We start from the raw sequence: 15,372 nt of genomic DNA, 5'->3' as shown, positions 1-15,372 counted from the left end.
TTAGGATTCATTTCTACTCTCAACTGCCCGAATAGGCAAGGAGAAATCTTTGCTAATACGGTCTACGCGAACTCTGCCTATACTCCGGATATCATCCGTAAATGGACTCATCTACATAGGGACTCTCCATCAAAATGTCCATTTTGCCAATCACACACTCACTCTAACTTTTTTCATTTAATATGGATATGCCCTCACTTTGTTCGGGGTCGAGAACAACTTTTCGCCTCCCATGCCCTCCCAAATGATGTGTAAGAACACTTACTAAGAGTTCGGAGTGACACCACCCTACTTGAAGGAATTGTGCGGTTTTCACCACACAGTTGTCTCTATAAGGTTGTCTGATACATGAACGACGATCCCTTCTTCAATATCCCCTTTAGAAGAAATTTTGTCCAGTTTGTGCACATTCACAGTAGTGCCCCTCAGTGTGTTTCTTTTTCTCTTACAAACTCAATAGTCTACTTGAACGCCGGTCCCTTCTTCAGTGCACCCTCTGGAAGATCTGAACACTTGTCCCCCAGTTTCTGCAGATTCACTCTACTGCCCTTCAATGTGTTTTTTTACTCAAGAGCACTACGCAAGAACTGAATACTATCACCTTTCGATAATATGTAAGCCCTCTCCCCACCCCTTATTCCCTTTTCCCCGCCAGGGCTTCTTGCCTCTTTCTTATTAAAGCCTATCAATCAATCAATAAGTCGGCGCAAGCAACAAGGCCTCTTCCCCTAGAGCACAGCATGCCTCGCAACACAAGCAGATCTTGATGCATCGTTACATTGACCCTACACGAGTTTCTGCGTGGTGTTTCTTAGTGTTTCTCATCGTTGGGTTCTGTGATGGCGCACCGTACTTAATAAAATCCGTCTGCTAAAAACCATTTCAATCATCCTACAAGTAATACACTCCAATGCCCGGTACGAGGTGTCGGATCCCAGCAGGAAACAAACGCCTTGATAAAGTTGATACTGAGCACAACGTATTGGTGTAAACACGAGAAATGGAGGAAGCCACTTTGGAGAAGGCTGAGTGCGATGACGACAGTTCGTAGAACCGTTTGGTGTAGCGTAAGAAATCCCCCGCACTCTATTTGGTTGCCTGCAAAAGTTGATATTCCGAAAAAAAAGTGCCACTTGAACACTTCAAACTTTGTAAATTATTTTTAAGTTACTGGTACTGAGGAAATGGCTTAAGATCCACAGGCTAAGTCACAAGCACATTAATAGGAATACCTTTGGACATGGTAGACAACATCACGATAACCGAGTAGAGAGTTGTGAAACGCATTTTGGTGAGAGCTTGGAGCACTGGAGGACAGAGCTGAAAGAGATGCGGGGAAAGGCTTCAGACTTTGTTGAAGCAAATATCTTTGTTTGAATGAGAACATTCGCACACAAGTCCAGTACAGGTGCCTCTATGCAAAAAAAGATCTGCTAAAGTTAGGATTTGGGACCAGCGAAAATATTTGAGTTTTAATTACACCTTGATCGAAATAAAATAGCTTGTTAGTGATTATTGAAACTTAGAACTGTGTTTACGGAGCGCGCAAACTTTTCTATATTTCAGTGACGCGAATTCTAGGACAATATTCATTCGTGTGCGTGCGTGACTGGAGACGGGTTTTCTATATTTCGGAGTTTTATTGGAAAATTTTTGATAAAACTCAAGCTGGCCTAAACCGCCTCAAAATCACTGTTTCAGAAATGGGAAGTTTCCACTGGAAAAGTAATTATAATGTTACAATGAATATTGATGTCTACTACGGCATCTGCCAAACAAGAAAGGTGTGAAAAAAGAATACTTAAAAAATGAAATTATGCAAAATAAGTTGTTTCTAAACATCGGTTGTGTTGACAGCCGTGAACGCGTTTTAAGATCACCCATGTCTCCTACAGGCGTTAAAAGTGGCACCGTCAGAGTATCACAGCTCCGCTCCAGATAATAAAACGGAAGCCCAGAAGTCTCAGCCACCGAAATTTCCCTTTGCTACAGTTGAACGCTTGTTTCGCAATTGCCCTCACTGTCGGTCCAAGGCCAAGACAATTTAGTATGTTATTTATTCACAGCCCCATTGGCCCTTGTAAAAGCGACAGGTAGTAATCGTCCACTTCAAGTTTGGAGTTATTATCGGCCGCTGGAGAATGGTAAAAAGGCATTCACCAAACGTAACTGAAGTTGTGCTCAAGGCTTTTCCGGCCTTGAGAATATTTAAGAATTTACTCCACGCGTAGCTTGTCAACGTATTGTGAACGCACGGCTAAAACACAGACTATATGTAAACTAATCCAAAATGAAACACATGGAATACCCAGGTAACCACCCGGAGTTATTACTTTTATGGGTTAGATAAAGCCACCGTATGACGCCGTCGACGCTACCTGTCCGCAACGTTTGTTCAAATGTGCGTTATTACGCTCACCATTGATATTTGTAGAACTGACAACATAAGCCCTGGCAGGCTTTCATCTGGCTTCGAGGACTATGGCTACGGTACGCATGAAGCATTGTTGAGACGTCCGGCAGAGTACAGTTGTTTTGCAATACGGGCAGTAGCACATCATTCCTTTGGTCCGCAACGTATGGAGTGGCAGATGGGTATAAATTATGATGTTTGCTCACCAAAAAGCAAGAGCAGTTACTTTTGTTTTTCAGATTGATATGAAGATGTATGAGCTCATTAGGTGTCTCGCCGTGCTGAATGTAATAAATGTAGAGCGTAATTTCGGAATACAGCGTCTATCCGTGTCCTCCATTCAAACGCGGTTAATGCAATTGGAATAGGGAGAGGCGAGCGATGGCGTGCAAAATTAGACATAAAAAGTTTGCACCCTTCCGTCTAACGACGACGATGGTTGAACGCGAAGCTTTCTCTGCCAGAAATCAATGACGAAGGGCCATTGTCAAAGCCGCTGCGATCAAAAGTCTAAACCGCATTAGGGTCAGGTAAAGCTCAATGAGTGAAAGCCCAAATCGTCTGCGAGTCAAAGTTCAAAGAAGGATGACAATCAAACAATCCCGCACGACAAAGCTTCGCGTTCAGCCATTGTTGTAGTAAGACGGGGGGTCCATGATTTTCACAATAAGAAGAGTTTAAAACCCTCCCTCTAAACTGAAGTGCTAGCGCATACTAGGTACGACCACAATACAGCTCTGCCGCAGCAAGACAGGGATTGTACGTACTAAGACTACAGTTCTTCGGAAAACGCTGACATACACAAACAGACAGACAGTACGCCATTCGGTGCTTCCTGAAGCCGAGATTAGGTGGTACTTAAAATACGGTAGAAGAGAAAACTCTACGTCGTATGCGAAAAATCTGCCAAAGTGGTTGTGGCAGCTTTTACTACGTAGGTAAAAATCACCCTTGTAAGCAACCTGCATGCAGAAAAAAATTCCCCCGCATTTCCCCGAGGGGGAGAATGTGAAAGTGCGAATGCACGGTTGTCGGCCCGCTTGCGGCGCTTGCGCTCGGCCCCCGCAGCCCACTGCCTCGCCGCCTTCTCTTCCATCTCTTCCATCGGGTTTGTAGTATCACGTGTACACCACGCAGTTATCAAGCCGCTATAACGCCGCTGAGTCGCCAACGCACGCCGCTGACGACGTAGTTTGAATGCGTTAAAGATATAAGGCGCGTCAACACTGATATCACCGTCGCGTCCGTGGCTTGATCGGTAGAGCGTCGCGCTGCGGCCGCAAAGTCCGCGGATCGAAACCTGGCGCCGGATGCTGTTTCTTTATAGAGGAGCACTGCGGACGCCGCCGCCGGCGGTGGATGGTTTGGGGTCGCTTATAAAGTGTATTCACACTTAAAAATGGTTCTCGTGCTCGCCTGAGCTCACCACATTATGCAGGCATTTTATGTGGCGTGCCGCGTCACCAATTAGAAGGCACAGAGAGTGTATTCGGTTTGAAAGAAAACAATTGGACTAAGACATAGCTAGTACACTAGTATCTGCCCCAGAAGTAGTTGTTTATTATTAAAACTGCTACGCGTGTCTATGAGACATTTAACAGACATTGAACAGCGCCGAGGCCTTCCCAGCGACGGCATGGAGGACCTCCTGTTCCCGAAGGGGCCTGCGGCAACCCAACTAAAAGTTTTCGTCCATCTGCTCCACTACCTGGAGACGACCGGGCTTACGCAGTGGCGGTAGCCCGGACTGCAGTGTCTGACTGATGTGCCCGGACCAATAGCCCTATCTCTTATTCTTTAACTCCTCTTTATACCTTTCTCTCTCTCTCTCTCTACTTTATTCTTTCACTCCCCCTCTACTTCCCTTTCCCGCACTGGGTTGTCTGCAGGTAAGCTCCCTGCCGAGCTCAAAATATCACCAGTGCACTTCCTTTGCTTTTCCTTTTCCGCAAACCCCAACCACCCAACCAGAAGCAATGTCTCGGAAAATAAAAGCCCTCAGCTGCCAATTCGACATGCAGTTGTGACCACTTCGGTTTTCGACCAACCTAGTTGCAAGCTCATCTCGCAATGACCGCTCTGTAGATAAGTAGCAGGATATTTTCTGAAAAATCAACTGTACAGATTAGGTAGGAACGCATTTTTAGTTTAAACATCTTAGATACAGAGCGTACATACCAAGCCGCCGATCTTTTTCCTCTTCTTCTTCTTCTTTGCCTTCTTTGGGGTAATGACACATACCCGTTGCGGGGAGTCGCCATAGCTTGAGATCAGTGTAATTATTTTAAAATGTGTTCTTTTTTGGAATAAAAAGACTAAGGTAGGTAAGACAAAAACAACACGGGCGCTCCGTGGAATCGGGGCAGGCGAATGATTGTACGAATGAGTTTTCCAGTGGTCATTATTACTCATTATAGGGACACTGAAATGAATTTGTCAAGCTCCCGTTTTTGCTTGCACTGCGTAGACTGGCTCACGTTAGCACACTTTTCATCGTTTATCTGGTTGCCAAGTCGGTAATTATTTTACAAAGCGCGAAAGAAGAAAAACTACCATGCGCGGTTTGCGGCGGCCGCACGAACTAAACGCTGTGACGACGGGAGGAGACGCACCGTGATTGGAAGATGTCCAAGGTTAGCAACCAAACAAGTTTTGGTTTGGGTTCTGTAAAACAACGTGCTTGACATCCGACGGCATCGTTGGATGGGCATTATCAATACCTCAGTAATCGTCGTCCCGCGCTTCTGCCATGTTGTCGGCTGTAAAATGCATAAAATAAGCCTCCCAGTACGGCTTGGAATTGTAGCAATCACTAGCTGAGGCATACGCAGTGGAAGAACGCCCTCCGCGTCCCCGCAGACGCTGAAATGCCATGCGCTTTTCCCCCATATTTGGCACTTGCCTCACTCATGCCTGTATCGTAAAAAGCGTGTTCGCCCCAGGCCAAGGGTCTGTTGATTCTGTCCTGTGCCCACTGGCCGCAAGCAGTCGGTGCTTATGGCAACAGCACGCCAACAAGAACTCGCTAGCGCGCCAGTGTCAGCCTGCACGCGTTCTGTGAACTAGTTCGTGGAGCAATGAACGTTGCGGCCCAAAAAAAAGCTGAATTCAGCACAGAAAACATCGGCAGAAAACGAAGAAGTTAACTTATATATAAAAAAAGAATGCACCCGCGATGAATCAGTCTCGCGACTTGCAAAGTACTTGCAGTGACATACCTAGCGCTCCAGACCACTCGGCCACGGGCTAGCGCTGCGACCTTGGAAATATAAGGTATATAATGTATAACCAGTTTACCCTTTTATTTAGTTTTAGCATTTCAAGCAGCTTAGGTGACTATTTGTTGTATTGCGCTCGTGTGGTAAGGGTCCCCCAAGTTTCCACAATATCTCATGTCTAGCAATTGCATTTCTTAGACAGTAAAGCGTTCGCAGATGCGTAGTCTTGCTGCTGACCGCTGTGCTTGTTCGCCCAGCGCAAGAAAGTGCTTTCCACACCCTAGTTTTACACTGTGCGGTAAAAGTATCAGTTGATTTTATTTCCTTAGTACCGATATTGACTTCGCTGTTTCTTCTTCCGCCTTAAAGAGGCATTATATTTTCCTACTGGCGTACCAGTTAGCGAAGCGTCACTTGTGCAGCGCTTGTGTGAAGCGACCTTGACTTAGAGATAGATACAGTGTACAAACTAACGAAGTAAAGAAAGGCACATTCTTCCATTCACAAACGTGTCCTGGCTTCGTTTCAACTGAGCGAACGAATTGCGACGGCCCGTCGGCGACCGGCGGACAAAACGCTTGGCTAACTGACTCTGCCTGAAGGCCAGTGAGCCGTGCAGTAGCGCAGCCAATTGCCAGCTCATCACCTCCCGACATCACATGAAAACGGCACAGAAAATGGGCGAGGGTGCAGAGAGGAGGACAGGATTTTCGAGGGGATTTTTCTACTAAATAAATTCGCGGAAACCCGCTCAGAGTGGTCGAAACAGGGCCTACGGACTCCGGACTACAATTTGCGCTCGTAATCCCGCAATATTTACAAATCACCTCAGTGTCCCTTTAAGGAGAGAGTAAATTACTTCAATGCTTTGCCTAGGCTGTTAGCGCCGAATGAGTGTAGTACGAAAGTGTGCAGTGAAAGTCCGAGGCATTACAATATGACACTTAGGTAATTTCTATTTTGCTCTGAAATATGACGACAATCTAGGAAATGCTGCTCTAAGGATTATTGTTGATTACAAAGCAGGCTTGCGTCTGTTAAGGCGCATGCCGACCTGTTCAAATATTGGTTTAGTTTTGGAAGCCGGCACCTCGTGGCTGTGAGATATTCTTTACATTAGAGGCAAACACAAAATGAATTTTATTTCAATTATAAGTGAGTATACTCTTGGTTATCCAGGATGACGTTGCATTGCCCCTTTAGTAACGTATGTCTCCAATAACTGGCCTCAGTTATGGTTAATAAAAGTCTGCACACATTTAGAACAGGGCCGCTGACGACGAAACCAGCTAATGAGCCCGCCTTCTCATTGAGCAGGATACCTGTATGTCCGGGCGCCCACACAACGCGCCTAAGATGTGATTCGAAAAAGAAGTGCCGAAATGTTTTTAGATGAATAGAATGTTTGTCATGTTTGACTAACGAAGTACAGAGAGACGATGATTTCGTCAGTTATAAAAACTACATGCGATAGGGAGCTTTTTTTTTTAAAGCCACGGCCATGGCCCGAAGTTTCGATAGGGTGACTAGGTTATATGTGACAAGCTGCTGTGTATTATAGATCGTAAGAGTCTAGATAACATAGGAGGATGCTTAGAACTTGTGTTATCATCTCCAAGAGTTTCGCTGTAGAACTTAGTTGTGCCCATTATTTTGGCAAAAGTGCGCTGTGATTTTTTCCATCCGTACACGATAATGCTACCGCTTGTGCGCATTCATGTGGATCCTTGGCATCGTTAGGTTTACTTTCTCATCCAATAACTGCTGAAGCACAAATTCGCGTAGGCATTACCCACCCAAGATCACGGATACACCTCTTTCTACGGGTTTAAGAATGATCTGTTGCACATATTTTTCCCAATTAGTGACCCTCTTATTCTCGGAACGCACAAATATCAATTGTTGCGTGGGGTGGCTTATGCATACAATAAACTCCGATACAGTTAAACCTGGATGTAGGAACCTCTATGTAATGAATGTCTGGATTTAACTAAGTCTTTGTCTTTGTTTTTGTCTTTGTCTTTGTCTTTGTCTAAGTCTTTTTTAACTTGTCTGGATTTAACTAAGTCCCCATTGCCAGCCCCATTGAAACGCATGTGTTCGCTACCTCTTTGTAACGAAGACGTTCGAAGGTTGACCTTGATGTAACGAATTCGCTACGGTGAGGAGTCATAATTTTTTGCACTTTTTCAGAAAAACGGCTGTAGAGATGCACTAATTTAGCTACTTTCACCAGCACCACAAACAACCATGCGCTTCAACGTGTGAGTGCGATGCCGGTGAGGTGCTAGGCTTGCATGTCGGCGTGCGTCTGCCCAGCTACGCTTAGTGTCGGTTCGTCGGTGATGAGAAGTTCTACCACGAAACAGTTTTCTTTTGTTTTTTCCGGAACAAGCCCCCCATTTTAAACCCCGACTCAAGCGGCGAGAAAGAAGAACGTCACCAGCCGGTGCAGTGTCCTCGCTAGCACCCTCTCACCGATTTGAGTGCAGAAAAGAGCACCAAGCTCGCGAAAAGACGCCCTGTAAATATAAGTATGGTCCTTCAAGGGCATTAAGGCACCGGAAAGTCCTATAAGGCAAAAGTGATGCTTAAGTTACGTTTCTAAATACGGGTGTCAGTGACCTTGCTTATTTGGACTTCTATGTAGTATCTAAGCTCATGGGAAAACGGAGGCGCATTTCAGGCAGTTTTTTGCTGCGAAATAACTCTTGAAAGGTGAGTTCACCGAGGTCCATGATGCCTAGCATTTTCGTTTCGTTTTTGCTGCATTCACGCGAGCCCTAACTAAAACCTGCATGTTACGAAAAATTGGGAACTTTTGTAAACTTTGTTATATCCAGGTTTAACTATACTGGCGAGCATAAAAAAATCCTCGTAGACTTCGGAGAGCAGGCATCTCCATCTCATACTTTCATGTACCGAAAGACGGCGCAGCTGTCTTGAAGGAAAAGCAAGTTTATTGGAGGGAACTTGCGTTCCCCTAACAACTCAACGATTACACAGGCGGCGATACAGCAGTGAAGAAGATCGTTTTTTGAACCGTCGAATAACACAGAAAACACTGGAGATCACAGAAGATTATTCTAGTCCAGTAACGAAAGGGCACGGCACTCTGCCTATCAAAGGAGATCACTCGTGGGGCATAAAGGAAAATAATGGCTTGCGTTCGCGCTAGTTGGTATTCCATAACATTCATCTTAAGCGCAGAAAAAAAACACGGACCGAGAACGCGACTTCCAACTGAATTTTATTGAATCAGGGTGAAATATATATCAGCAAAAATACAAGAGATACAGAAAAGGCACACCGATTAAAATACCGGAATCACTTGCCGCTGTCCCACACGTGTCAGTCATTACCACGACCAGTTATTTTTTAAGAATGCTGCCTCCTTATCGTACAAGGCTACTGATGTCGTGCTGACACACTCAAAATCGCCTAGTTGCATTTCAGCTGCCTCTACTATCTCACGCGTGCGCTGATCAGAGTCGTGAAACAATATCATGGAGTTTTTAAAGTGTGGCTCACATTTGGGGCATTCACCGCAGTGATTCGACAGGTTCCCACTCTTCCTTTTGTGTACCTTATTTTGATGCTCACTTAACCTGGAGTTGACACACCGTGCCGTTTTCCCTACATACACCCTTCCGCAGGCTAACGGAACACGGTACAGAACCCCTGTATTGCATTTCACGTACTTGTTTTGGTGTCCAACGTTCCAGCCAGTATGTTCCTTTTGTACAAGACATGTATCTCTGCAGAACCTCTCGAACTTGATTGGTGCGGACATTACAAGGCGAACCCCAGCCCTCTGCCCCATTTTCTTTAGTCGATGGGCGATACCGTGCAAATACGGTGTAACCGCCGTCTTACGGTGCTTGTTGCAGTCATGCTCACTTGTTTGGGCCGCTTTTATAGCCTGTTTCTCACACGTAAGGACAGCCTCAACGACAGCCAAAATGAGGTGTTCAGGATACCCTGACCGTCTCAGTTGAGAGATCATGAGCATGACTGCAACCAGGCGCGGCCGGGCGGTAACACACAACGATTCGATTATGGGGTTAACGCGCCGACGGAAGGCAGGCGATGAGGCTTGCCGTAGTGGAGGGCTCCGGATTAATTTTGACCACGTGGGGATGTCTAACATGCGCCGAAATCTCGTACACACGGGCGTTTTTGCCTATCGCCTCTATCAGGAAGCGGCCGCCGCGGCCGGGAATCAAACCCGCGACCTCGTGCTCAGGCGGTAAAACACAACCCAAAAATAAACAAACAAATGGCGAGGTTTGCGGCAATATTCTCCGCATAAACGGACCGCTAGATAGAATATAGTTACGGTACGTTTTTGAGAAAGAGCGTTCATGTATATAATTTGTTTATTATGTAGAGGCAGGGAAGCTTTAAGAAACAGGTAGGAACTTATCCACTAATGACCAGGACGGAGAGGCCGACATAATATTTTAACGTTAGGGCATGAGAACGAAATTTATTGCTTCTGAGAAAAGCGCTTTTTTGTACTACCATATTTGGCAATGGTTTATTCAGGGCTATGCATGTTATAGCGTCGAAGTGTGGCACTAGGAACATAAGCGTGGTGAATTCTACTCAGGCGGCATCGGTGCCCGTCGCCGTGGCAATTTGGCCAGTCGCTCCAACTCCAGGAGACACAGCAGCACCCGCTGGTTCAGGCTTATCCGGCGCTGAAAATAGAAACCAGATTAGTCACTTAATTTCTGGTTAATGAGTCACTCTTTGGCGTTACCAGATGAGAGAATGTAGAATGTCACAACGTATGCTGAACGCATTTGTCCCTTGTGTTTGCATACTCTGATGTCAAAAGTTTGCTGTAGGTAGAAATTCCGAAATTCTTCAAAATGTTTCAATAAATTCAAACAAAATCGATATCGCGCTTACTATTTCGTTCGCCTCGATGATGATATCTGCAAATCAACTAGAATTGTCATCGAGGAAAAATCAGCAGAAATGTATGAGGTGTAATTCAAGCAGTGGTAACTTATCTGCATAGAAAGCTTGTACTCATCTTAACAAAAGGCAAAGCTTGTAGACAGGGGCTAAACAAAAAAATCTCCTTGGACACTTCAGCTCTTCCTGCAGCGACCAAGGTGCAGTAGCAGTGTTTAGTGGGATTGATAAGTACGGCTGCCTTCAAAGCTCCTTGGTGCCTACACCTGGGCAACTCAACGATAAGTAGCGACAAATATTTCGGCAGAACGCACGCTTCAACGACAGAATAATTTCTAATATTCTAGGGATGCGTGTTAGCGCTATAGCCCTGTACTTTTTAGAGCGCACCTAGCGGGCGGGAGCTTCAAGATCCATGAATACAATCGGGATTCGCTAGAGATACAGCGCAGGGTGTTCACAGGGCTCCACTTTTATGAGGCGAATGATTTTGCCATACCAGCTGTCCGTGATCATAAGCCTGAGCTTGATTTTGAGAACGTGTTTTTTCGGCTATAGATTTTACTGGTCTGCGGAGAGGTTGCATTGCTTTCCGAGCTGCATCGATAATTTTTTTCTGCTGTCCAAGATATATATACACTTTTGCAGATTTTGTAAGACAGTGATGCATTCAATTATAAATTTATGGAACAGATATGCCCCTGTGGTAGAACGCAGAATCATGTAATCTGCCTTAGTTATACTTTTATCCACGAAAGCGCCAGCAGTCAAACACATGTTGTAGCAACAGCGCTGTTGTGCATAAAACTGTGCCACTGATCTCATAGCTTTTATGTATTTTAATGCTGCACCCAGTTTCGGTGAGCAGCTGGCACTTCGTCCCAATAGAAGCGCTGAATTGGGCAAAGATGCATGTATAAAACAGTAGTTAGTGAGTGGTGCAACATGCAAGCTCATCCTTGCGAAAATTCCGGAGACGAAATAGCGGGGTACGAAGAGGAGCCACGTGCATCGGTGGTGGTGGCGGTGGTGGTGAAACGTTATTTCAAAAAAGGGTCCTGAACGACTCCTAACAGGTGTCAAGGTGTAGAGGGCATCTCCAACGTCGGGACGGGGAGCCAGAGACTCTCCCCCATTACGCAGGGCTTCTGGACAGCCCAGAGTTGATCTTGAAGTTCCCTGCTCCTGAGAGCACTGTCCCACTTGACCTTATCCTCCAGATAGGAGGCTTGCGTAGCACAACCACACTGTAAAGCACGTTGTTGGGCTAGTTGGTGTTCCATGATAACAATAAAACTGCGCAAAAGGACGGGACGGAAGAAGAGGACTGGTTTGTTGTCCTCTTCTTCCGTCCCGTCCTTTTGCGCAGTTTTATTGTTATCATGGAACAACCACACTGCATTTGACCCAAGTTCACACACTCATCACACTTTCAACACGTAGTAGTTCTGTCGTAGTCCGGGTCGATGTGGCTCAACCTCAAAGGATTGGCGCATGAGTCCGTTTGTAACATGCGGAGGGTGACTGTCTGCGCCCTGTAGAGTCCTTTGTTTGGGAGTGCAAATTCACGTCGATTTAAGTAGAAGTGCTTGGTGAGCTCGTTGTAGGTCTCAAGTTGATCCTTGTTAAAACTTTATAGATCATTATCGCTGCACCGATGCAATCATCATCATAGGTGCCCGTATCACGCGGGAGCAGCTCTCGCTCGAGCTGCTTCATTTTCGTCCATCCGCCATCTTGTAAAATACAACACCACCGTATCACCGGGACGTCTCAGCCCTTGGCCTCTCCTCCTCTTTTATGATCCTTAAAACCCTGTGTGGGGACGGGGGTGGTTGGGAGGGAGCGAGGCTGATGAGTCCTCGCGCCGCTTCATATGCGGATTCATTGAAGTTCCGCTGTCCTCCCCCGAGGTCACCCATGAAACCAGACTATGGAATGAGTACTAACATATCGATGTTCCAATAACTTGGAGACTGGTGTCAACCACTCCCCTCGCAAAGGCTCGAGTGGCAGCCCTAGAGACACTATAAATTACCTAATGTTGAGGATCAAGCAGAGCAAGCGCAATGGCCATTTGCTCAGCAACCACCGGATTCTTGGACAACACGGAAAGTACGTTGCACACCTGTTCTTGAGCATCAATAACGGCTAGCGAAAAGGCCTGTCTTCCATTTATCTGAGCAGAATCTACAAAAGCCGACTCCGTAGGGCTCTCGAGAGCCGCAGCTAGAAGTGCCTTGGCTCGAGAGAGTCTCCTCCAGTGAGTAAAGACAGGGTGGACATTTCTGAGGAAAGGAGGGACCACGATCCGATCGAGTCTCTGATTTCTCTGCTAAGGTACCTGACACTCTCCTTATTCTGTTCGGTAAAGATGCCCAGATTGACCAGAATGTCTCTGCCTGCTCTATTGCCTTAAGGCGTTGCGCTGCTGAGCACAAGGTCGCGGGTTCGATTCCCGGCCGCGGCGGCTGCTTTTCGATGGAGGCGAAAAGGAAAAACGCCCGTGTGTACGAGATTTCGGCGCACGTTAAAGATCCCCAGGTGGTCAAAATTAATCCGGAGCCCTCCACTACGGCGCGCCTCATCGCCTGCGTTGCGTCGGCGCGTTAAACCCTACAATCAATCAATCAATCAATCAACCTGCTCTATTGCCTGACAGTCTAAATACCTGGAGTGACCAGAATGTCTCTGCATCCTGTATCACCCGACAGTCTAACTACCTGGGCAGTGTGCCGGTCTTTGGCGATTTCTGACAACGAACTGGGAACCCCAAGTTTCAGTAGGAGATCTGTGGATGCATTGATAGGCAGCCCCAAAGGTACCCTAAAAGCCCGACGAATCATTCTGTCGAGGCGTTTCTCTTCGGTTTTCTTCCAATTGAGCGTAGCCGCTACGCAAGAAATGTGGCATACGACGAAAGCATGGATAATCTTGATGGTGCACTCCTCGCTTATACTTCTATTCCTGTTGAGAATGCGTCGAAACATTCGTACCGCGTTTTCCACTTCCCGGTAATCTTCTATGACATTAAGTTATTGGATCCGGTTCCTTCGATAATAAGGCCCAGACCTCTCATGGAATTGACCTCCGGAATGCGGTTGCCGTACATGTCAAAGAGGGTGATGCTGCGCCTCGTGTCCTGCTCCCAACCCCTGGGCTTGCGTCCTTGTCTAGGTGGGCTGGGTGCTCCAAAGAAACAAATTTGGCTGCTGTGTTACTAGTTGAGGTAAGCTTTTAACATTTAAATAGCTTCTTCATGTGCATTGGGTGACTTATCACTGATTGTCTGATAATTATTTCTGCCTACAGTCATTGAATTACAATATCACCCGCATGAATTCTCCAGCAATTCGCACGAACACTCCACACTCAAAGAGGTATTTGCATTATATTGAACGCGACTTACATATTTTATTGTTGGAGTTTATCACGTACGTATATTTACTTCAGTTGTCGTTGTTTGATCATGTACCCGAATAACGTTTATCCTTTATCCCAACAACTATTGCGCCGTTTTAATTCAGTGCCTGCATCTCCACAAGGGGCTTTAAGGGCACAATGAACAATGATGATGATGCTGAGGAAGTCTACCACGAAGATTCATAAACTGTGCAGCCTAGATCGGGGGGAGGAATTTTTTTCACTGCGGCAATATCAACATTCAATATCAGGACACTGTTCCGTACAAAATGACTGGTGTGTGAAGTATCCCTTTACCTTGAGTTCCGCTGTTACGAAGGGAAGAGAAGAAATATTTTTATATTTTTGCGTTGCTTTCTTTCCCACCTGATTTCATGCGCCCCGGAGAATATTTTTTAAACTTTTGCATTGACGTTAAAGCAAACGTTGTTCTCGAGAGGAAAATGTGTTACTAAATAATAAAGTAAGACGTTTTCTGTGCCTCGTAACCTAAATATATTTCATTTGCGCAAGAACTGAAAATGGCGTTTTAGGTCGACATGCTTCCGTTGGGGCCTGGAATGCTAACGAAGTTGATTAAAAATAAAAAGAAAACTCACAGCGATACCAGAACACGAAAGCTGAGGTTGCAATACAAACCGCAACGCCGACACCCACGCCGACGGCAATCACGGTTGGGAAACCACTTTTACCTGTTTTGAAAATGGGGAAACATACCCAAAAGACAACCAATATTACCAGTAAAACACTTTTTGTTACTTCAAAGACAATCATTCAATACATTTAGGGCCTGCCTTAAAAACCTGCAGAGATACGCGTGGGCATGCAAGATGACGAAAGAGCTGTTTTGAAGCAGCAAGTCCCGTGGGACTACGAAATATTTTTGAGTACGATACAACCCAAAATTTGTGAATTTGTTGAAAAAATTGTGCACGCACAAAAACAGTCCAGTGATGAGAAATATAATGTGCACAGATGAAGCATAGCCCGGACTGTCCGGGCTTTATCACAACTTGGAAGTTGATAGCCATGACCACCGACCAGCTTGTATACAGCAAATTCCGGTTAAGGCGAGCTCGGTTAAGACTAACAGCACATTTGCTCTCTTGTAACTACCACAACGCGAAAACCCTCTACTTAAGACGATGTTCGTATAATGGCAACACATTTGCACATTTCCTTCCAGTTTGCGTTATTGGAAGTCGTCTGTATATCCAGATCATGTTTGTCTAGCAGCAACCAAAATGGTTTAAAACATGGCCAGCATAGTTAGAATAAGCTAAACAGGTGATAAACATGTTTCACTTTCACTAATGAAACATGTTATCAGAACGGGGCAAAACGCAAGCCAGAAGGCGCAAACACTCCGTTTTTTGTGGGCCTACAAGCCGG

The sequence above is a fragment of the Haemaphysalis longicornis genome, unplaced genomic scaffold (genome assembly GCF_048455015.1).
Source record: "Haemaphysalis longicornis isolate Haplotype H1 unplaced genomic scaffold, Haemaphysalis longicornis Haplotype H1 scaffold_10, whole genome shotgun sequence".
Classification (NCBI taxonomy): Eukaryota; Metazoa; Arthropoda; class Arachnida; order Ixodida; family Ixodidae; genus Haemaphysalis; species Haemaphysalis longicornis.
Note: the sequence above shows the minus strand (reverse complement) of the source record.